Source organism: Lissotriton vulgaris, chromosome 1_1, assembly GCF_964263255.1.
Source record: "Lissotriton vulgaris chromosome 1_1, aLisVul1.2, whole genome shotgun sequence".
NCBI classification, from domain to species: domain Eukaryota; kingdom Metazoa; phylum Chordata; class Amphibia; order Caudata; family Salamandridae; genus Lissotriton; species Lissotriton vulgaris.
Genome location: NC_141685.1, coordinates 795,868,439 through 795,876,992, shown reverse-complemented (window position 1 = coordinate 795,876,992; position 8,554 = coordinate 795,868,439).

Sequence of the window (8,554 nt, the reverse complement as noted above, 5' to 3'; positions counted from 1 at the left end):
CAAGTCTCGCAAGACCGTGAAGTTCGGGGATAAGCATGCGAGGGAGGAAACGGTGTCCATTAGGGAATCACAAAAACGACGTTGCAGTCCTGGTGGGCGATACACTAGTATCCCTGAGATGGTGGTAGAAGGGGGCCGGTGGATAGAGAAATGTAAATTTTTACAGTCCAAGATGGGGCTTTCTTTGAACTGGCAGGACAGGTAGTCTCGATATATAATCGCTATCCCACCTCCGATACCGGACGGTCTATTCTGGTGCTTTATAAGGTAACCAAGTGGGAGCGATTGAATGATATCTGGCTCCAAGTCTGCAGTGAGCCAAGTTTCTGTGAGGAAGAGTGCATCTATTTCCGAATCCTGTAGGAGTGAGTTAATTTCTATCTGGTGCTTCGGGAGGGATCTGCAATTAAGCAGGGCCATCCCGAGACAGGATGGTTTTGTGGGGAAGTGTGGGGTTAGCCTGTAGGTACAATTTGGACAGCTGGAATGTCCTTCCTCTAGGGAAATAGTACAGCGACAGTGGGCGACCGAGAGATCCCCTAGCTTGTTCAGTGTTTCCTGGGTATATCTAAGGGGTAATGGAGTTGGCGGAGCAGAGGTTATGGGCTCTGGGCTTGGTCTGGCGCGGACGGGCGCAGACGGGCTTGCCTTAGGTAGGAGGTTGTTTAGGGGATCTGGGCATGGGGGCTGTGGAGATAGGCTCAGAGATGTGTGCGTTAGTAGAAGGGGCCAATGAGGGTGCTTTTTTAAATGGGTGAGAGACAGGGAGAATGTCTTTTGGAGAACTTGAATTTGCTCTGGTAGATCCTCCGGAGAGTAGACGTGTAATAGGAAAAATAAGAGGGTCTGTACTGCATTTACAGTTGCAAAAGGACATTTTGCATGTGAATCATAGATCAGGGTGGTTAAGTGGGGAGCCTATCCTTTTTCCGATTTTACTTGCTAAGTATGTCTCACAACAGTAGTAGTAGATTTAAGAGCTTGGGAAAACTGCACCTATGATAATTACTGAAGTACACTTCTGAAGGGATCTCGCACCATGTCAATATGCTGGTAAGCTTCTGATATAGTTATCCGCATTGCACACTTGTTCAATTTTGATCCAGTAGCCTAACATATGTACAGAGGGCACATGTTTCTGAATAATGATTGATGTAACAATGCTAAATTATGTAAACTCTGGTAGGGACATTCCAGCTCCTACATGACGTACACCATAAAAGTTTGAGTCTCTATATATTTTGACAGAATGGATAGTAGAGACCTCCTAATTTTAACAAGTATGGAGCACACCATACACATGATTGTACATATTATCAAACATTTGAGTATTGAAGAAAATAAGAACAATGATAATACTACCTAATATGGCTTACATTATGGAATGCTCACCTCTAATAGTGATGGTGTAATAATTTAAAAACACGCTGTTTAAAAACATGTTTGCAAAGATGTTGCTGCAACACATAGGTGTGCTTTTTACAACTCATGGAATTCGCAGAATCTTTTTTTCAATATGAAGGATTTTTGAGTTACAAATGGAAACAATGCACCTATTGGTACCTTTAATGCGTATCTATAAGGATCATCTCTTTTCTTATAGAATACCTGAAGTATAAATACCTATTGGAAATATATAAGTAGCACTAGCAGATACCATATTGTTGGAGATTACACTGTTATTCTTCTGGTTAGCTATAATGTGCAGGTGAGCCTAGAATATTTTCTTCTAACTAGACAGGTAGTTGTAACATATATCAATCTACCATCTTCTAGATACCGATGTATGAAGTTAATTATTAGGTCTAATTGAAGTTAAAGTAAAGAAAAACTGTACACTATGAATATCTACATATGCTATATTTGTGTAAGCCTATATTATTTGTCCTTCCTCTATAGGATTTTTATGATGGATATATATATAACTGAAACATGGTAATATATATGCAGACATCATATGAGATGTATAAAATATTGATCAAATTATGGCAAAAAGGAGTTGACCTCCACATATGAATACTGGGATGACTCAATTGGTTAACATAAATAATGCATTAACTGTTGGTAGATGGATTTATCTGAAATAAGTAGGCAATGACCTTGATTAGTGTTTCATTGTATGTGTTATTATTCTTTGGCATAATGATATATAGAATTATAATAATTGGACGAGTCATGATGGCTGAAAATGGTGCACTAACTTTGACATATTGAGTGATAACATCATTGTTGAACGTATTTTCTTACAACTGTATATTGTTTTTAATCTGATTTATTATTTATTCTTTGTATGAATGTTCTGATTGCAGCTCTGGAGAAGTTCATTTTGGACAAAGCGCATCGGCTACAAGCAATTATATATGAACTCAATAAACAATGGTTTATGATGCTAGTATTCATGTGCAGTAAATATGTATATGTAATGGACTACATTTAGGGGCTTGTATACTCCCTTTGAACAGTCTGCTTAGCATAACTTTCTATTTACAGTTGACTCGATAATGGCAGCAATTTTCGAGCTGCCATTTTGATTGTGCATATACATAAAAAAAAATTGGAGGTACAAAATTCATATGTCAGGTAGTACATATTGCTCCAATCACTAGTTGTAAATCATTTGTTTTATTGTTGTGTTGAGCTGTGGGTTTTGTGTTCTGTTTTGTCAGTTTGTTTGTTGTGGCCTGTTAAGTTTGTTGAGTATTTTTTTACTTGGTGTTGTGCGATTGTGTTATGCCATTCTCTCAGTAATTTCTTTGAAGATGTTAACAAATACTCCTACATTTCCAGACATAGGAGTTTCAGTGACAACCACTTGCCAATCTCTAAGGTGGTCAAATACCACTCAGGGCCAAACTAGGACCCAAAATGAGCCCTAGCAAAAATGTTCGAAACAGTCCCAAAATGCAGGAAGCTGAGCAAGAAATGAGGCCATGGCAGCTTTCTGGGCAGGGTCATGGCAGTAAATCAAGCTTTGAAAGCAGACCACTACCCTGGGGCCCACTGGGGAAATGTGAGAGAAGGTGAATGGTCTGTCCAGGCCTGAAACAGGCTGCATCAGGTCTTCAACTATTTTAAACACCAGCCAGACCAAAACGGTAGCGCATCGTCATTACATTAACGCTCCAACGTTCACTTGTGTGGTTCTTTGTATATATATCACACTAATCCAAGGTGGCTGCTGTCAAAAAAGATCACAATCCAAGTTGCCATGCGATCAAGAGGACTGGTCACTCCATAGGTGGTGCCAGTTCTAACCAGGTATTAAACAGCACTAATGTAGGACTCGGGCTGCTAATACAAGGGAGCCTCAAATGTCAAATCAGGTGTAAACAAGTTTTGTGCCTCATTCGACATTACACATCGAATTACACACTAACATATTTTACCAGCCATCTTTTGTGGTGGAAAAAAAACACAATTCCGAGCTCAAAATTCAAAACAATATGCTATATTACCACAATATCCCTCAATTCCAACAAGGAGACCTCAGAGCGAGGAGGTCAAACTGCACCAGACAAAAAGCAAAAGGTGCATTACTGGCATTTTCATGAGTAGATGCACTTCACTCAAACACTGCTGCCTTCGGGATGAAGTCATTTGTGTCTTCACAACTTATATACTTCTAATGTTAGCTAAACCGTCGCTAAACCATGGTAATTCTATGACCCTGTGCCTGCTATCATAACCCTTGTCTAATGATGATTTACAACTTGTTCTAGTGGTGTGCAAGTCCTGTGCAGTACGAGCAATTTTCAGGTGAACCATAGTGTTTAGCCTGTGTACTAAAGATATGTCTTCCCAAAAACGGAACTGTATTCATTGCACTACTATGTACTCTTAGTTTACTTCCAGGCAATTTGAACACTCACTTGTGGTGGGCACATCTTGACATGCTGTCCTCCTTGCAAGGGCTACAATAAGAGCAGTATGGTTGCAAATGTCATCAATGGCAGTGCTTCTTGGTTACAGTTGATGGGCCAAAATCTCAATAGGAGCTCAGAGGGAAAAAGGGAAAGGGTCGCCCTCCACTCAAACTTAGTAATACAACAAAAGACCCAGTCCCAGGGCGTCAAAGCATATCAGTGGCAAAATCAAGAGCAGTCACTATGTACTGCTACCTATTACTGTCCTCTACAATTTATAAGGGGACACTGCACTGTATTCCGCCCAAATTGGCATTTAAAAGGAACAGCCTATTCTCCTTGACAGCGACACAGAACAGCAAGTACTATGACCTATATAGGTCAAAGACAGGTGTCCACACCACCAGTGTTGTACTGAATTCTGCTTAGAAAAAATGTGTGAGAAACAAATGACACCTCACGGAAACACCACCAACGGGATAACTGGTATGTAATTTCAAGACAAGCCCCTGTCTCATAATCGGTAGTCACTTGATTCTCAAAAGAAAGTAAGAAGAAAGAAAAGAAGTGTCCAAAACAAACAACCAAAGATATGTGACAAACAGTGGAAAGCAGAAACATCTGCTAGCGACAAACATATAACGTAAACAAGTGCATAAAACACAGCATAAAATTCCCTTAACCAACTTTAATTAAAGGGAAGTGATTGTATGCTGCAGTACTAAAAAGGCTAGTAGCTATTCATGCATACCATTACCTATTACCAGTGCCGACATGTTTCACTGCCATATCAATTTAGGCAGTTTCATCAGGGCTGCACTTTTATGCCGTCACTCCACTTTTGGACACTCGTTCTGTGTAAACTGCCAAGGAAGAACAGGCATAAAGAACCAATTAAAAACATGTAAACCTACTGTTTATTAGCCGTATGTGAGAAATGGTGTATAACTCTTGTTTACCCAGAGTCAGCCTAGTTAATCATACCAGCCGCCCGGGGTTGAGAAGTATACAGGGGTACTCCAAATGTGAGTTCTTGCCTTCACTTAAACATTAAGCTTTCTGCTGATAGAGAAAGAAAAGTTTTTCACCAGTTTGTGAGAAACATAAGACCAGATCGACAGTCTTATTGATGTGTGGATCACAACTCAACATCAATTATTCACACTGAATGGTGGTATACATTCAGCATCATTCAACTCTTACAAAACAGTTTAATAAGGATAACTCCTCATAGCCTCTAGCTGTCAAAGTGCTTGGCAGGATGGGTAGCATACAACTGTCTGACTTGCTACGTAGAACCGTACTTCGCTGGTCATAGCGCGACTCCCTTTCTAATTAGACCAGTGCACGAATGCTGCCCTGCCCACCATGCCAAAAATCACAATGTTCGCTCGCTTTTCAATTTGACAATTACAAGAGTGCTGCCCTGTCCACAACACCGATATCGGCCGGGAACCAGACCCCCATGATACTCCTCACCGTGCGTTCACCATAAAGACGCTTTTACTCCTCCACAGCGTCTCTGGACACGGACGCGCTGAAGTAGCGGCATCAGGCGGTCTCCGCCCTCAAGCCCACGTCATGTGACTCGGGTGCCGTAGGCGGGGGCCATATTGGACTAGTCAAAGCGAACGCCGGGAAGTGGCTGTAGGTGCTCAGGCACGGAGATCTTGTTGTATGCACCTAAAACCTAACATGCGCCCACACCTAATGGCGATTTAATGTATTTACCAGGAACATTACTGGGGTACAACACATATCTTCCCCGGAAGATAATTACCATGATGTAAATGGCCGCCATCTTAGAATAGTATCATGGACATGTCAGACTTAGTACAAGGTATTTAATGATTACACCGCAGTGCTCGATGTGGCGGCTAACTTTGAATGTTTTGGATCTAAAATCTAGTAAAGTGTGTATAGTTGTCGGAGCAAATCCCAAACATAGTGATGTATGTATATAAGACATGCCTATAGCTATAAAGGTAGAACTCCATATATACAGGGTTCCTCAACCCTTCATGCCATGTAGACACTTAATTATGCATCTGTACAAAAGGAGAACATAGTATGTCCCACACCAATGAGGACATCCAACTCAGTATATACTATAGTCCCTCTATGTTAAATGTTAAAAGTTCAAAAGGCAGATACACTGAAGAAAAACAATCTATACCAGCCATCTCGAAAGTCCTCTTATGCCAACAGATAGGCGTAAATCATCCATGAGACCTAAACTGCAAGGGCAGGGAACAAGGACTGGACTGATAGAGGGGTCACAGTTTAACCCTATTCCATTCGATAATTTCATTTAGCCCAAGTTGGTCAGTTTTTTCGCTATAAATCCACTGTGCTTCCTTTGAGAGTAGAATGCTTTCCATGTTGTGGGGGTCCTTTTCACCTTTTCTAACACTGTCCAATTGAAGGTGTGTTTCTCTGTGAAACAGTGTTGTACCAGCTTTGTTGTTAATTTGCCAGTCCTAATGGTACTAAGATGTTCTTGTATTCTCACTTTAATTTTTCGGGATGTAAGTCCTTTATATTGTAACCCACATTGACAAGTCAATCTGTACACTACTTGAGTCGAGTTACAATTGCTGAACTGGTTAAGAAACCATTCCTTTCCAGATGTTAATGTCACACTTGTGCTCTTCTTGGTGAGTGGGCAAACGGAGCACGTCCCACAAGGATAATGGCCATTAGGAACCGCAGAGAATGAATTGGTTCTTTCAGTGGGGGCCCGGGAGTGTACAAGTTTGTCTTTTAAATTACATGCCCTCTTAAAGGCAAATCTAGGCGGTGGCATTTGAAATTCGTTATCAGATAGCAAGGACCAATGTTTCCGGATGGATTGTCTTATTTTGGTTGCCTTTGGATCATATGTCATGACGACCGGTACACATTCTTCTCTAGGTTTAACTATTTTTTCCAAAAGGGCACTCCTAGGTGTACTTGAAGCTCTTTTTTTAGCTTGTTTCACAGTCTTTGTTGGATAGTTCCTGTTGGTGAGCTTGGATGCCAATTCTTCCGATTGTTCCAGAAAGGTGTTAGTGGAGGAGCAGTTACGTCTGTATCTCAGAAACTGCCCCACGGGCAGGTTATCTCTCAACGCCCTAGGATGGAAAGAATTGTAGGACAGGAGAGAGTTCCTGTCAGTGGGCTTCTGGTGTACACAGGTGTTTATCTTGTTGTTACTGTACTCAATATCTAGATCCAGATAGACCGCCTTGTGTCTGTCATAGGTCCAGGTGAACTTGAGATTTGCATCTTGCACATTGAGCCAGTTAAGGAATTCAAGCAGATCTTCTTCCGTGCCTGACCAAATGCAGAGCCCGTCATCTATATATCTCTTCCAGAGACGGAGATTGCTCTGGAAGGGGTTGTTATTGTGATAGATGACGTGCTCCTCAAACTGCCCAACGTAAATACAGGCTAGACTGGGGGCCATAGTGGCCCCCATGGAAGTCCCCAAAACCTGGAGATAGAGCTGATTTTTATGGCTGAAGTAGTTTCCTGTGAGGGCCAGCTCAATACATTGGAGAACAAATGCCTGGGTGGTATCATAAAACCATTCCTGGTCAGCCAGGGCGCGGGCTGCTGCCACCAGCGCCGCGTCCTGGGGTATGCAAGTGTATAAAGATTCAATGTCAATAGTGACAAAGAATTCTTCCATTGGATCGTATTGGGTGTCCTCCAGAGTATTCAAAATGTCAGTGGTGTCTTTTACAAAAGATCTCTGGTTGACCACGGATTCTCTCAAAAAGAAATCAGCGTACTGGGAAAGCGGCTCTAGCACCGACTGAATCCCAGCAACAATGGGACGTCCCGGAGGTGGGCGTGTTGGTTTGTGGATTTTTGGGAGTATGTAAAAGGACGGAGTCCTGGAGTTGGTATTATCCAGGAACTCCGCCTCTTTTACAGAAATCCATTTCTTCTCCTTGGCTGTTCCTACCATCTCACGGATGGTTTTCAATAAGTCTTCCAAAGGATCCTTATTGAGAGGTTGGTAGTTGGTCCTTACACTCAAAAGATGCATCACTTCTGCATCGTAGTCAGCAGTGTTGAGCACAATCTGGTCTTATGTTTCTCACAAACTGGTGAAAAACTTTTCTTTCTCTATCAGCAGTCGCACTATGACCAGCGAAGTACGGTTCTACGTAGCAAGTCAGACAGTTGTATGCTACCCATCCTGCCAAGCACTTTGACAGCTAGAGGCTATGAGGAGTTATCCTTATTAAACTGTTTTGTAAGAGTTGAATGATGCTGAATGTATACCACCATTCAGTGTGAATAATTGATGAGGAGTTGTGATCCACACATCAATAAGACTGTCGATCTGGTCTTATGTTTCTCACAAACTGGTGAAAAACTTTTCTTTCTCTATGAGCAGAAAGCTTAATGTTTAAGTGAAGGCGAGAACTCACATTTGGAGTACCCCTGTATCCTTCTCAACCCCGGACGGCTGGTATGATTAACTAGGCTGACTCTGGGTAAACAAGAGTTATACACCATTTCTCACATACGGCTAATAAACAGTAGGTTTACATGTTTTTAATTGGTTCTTTATGCCTGTTCTTCCTTGGCAGTTCACATAGAACGAGTGTCCAAAAGTGGAGTGGCGGCATAAAAGTGCAGCCCTGATGAAACTGCCTAAATTGATATGGCAGTGAAACATGTCGGCACTGGTAATA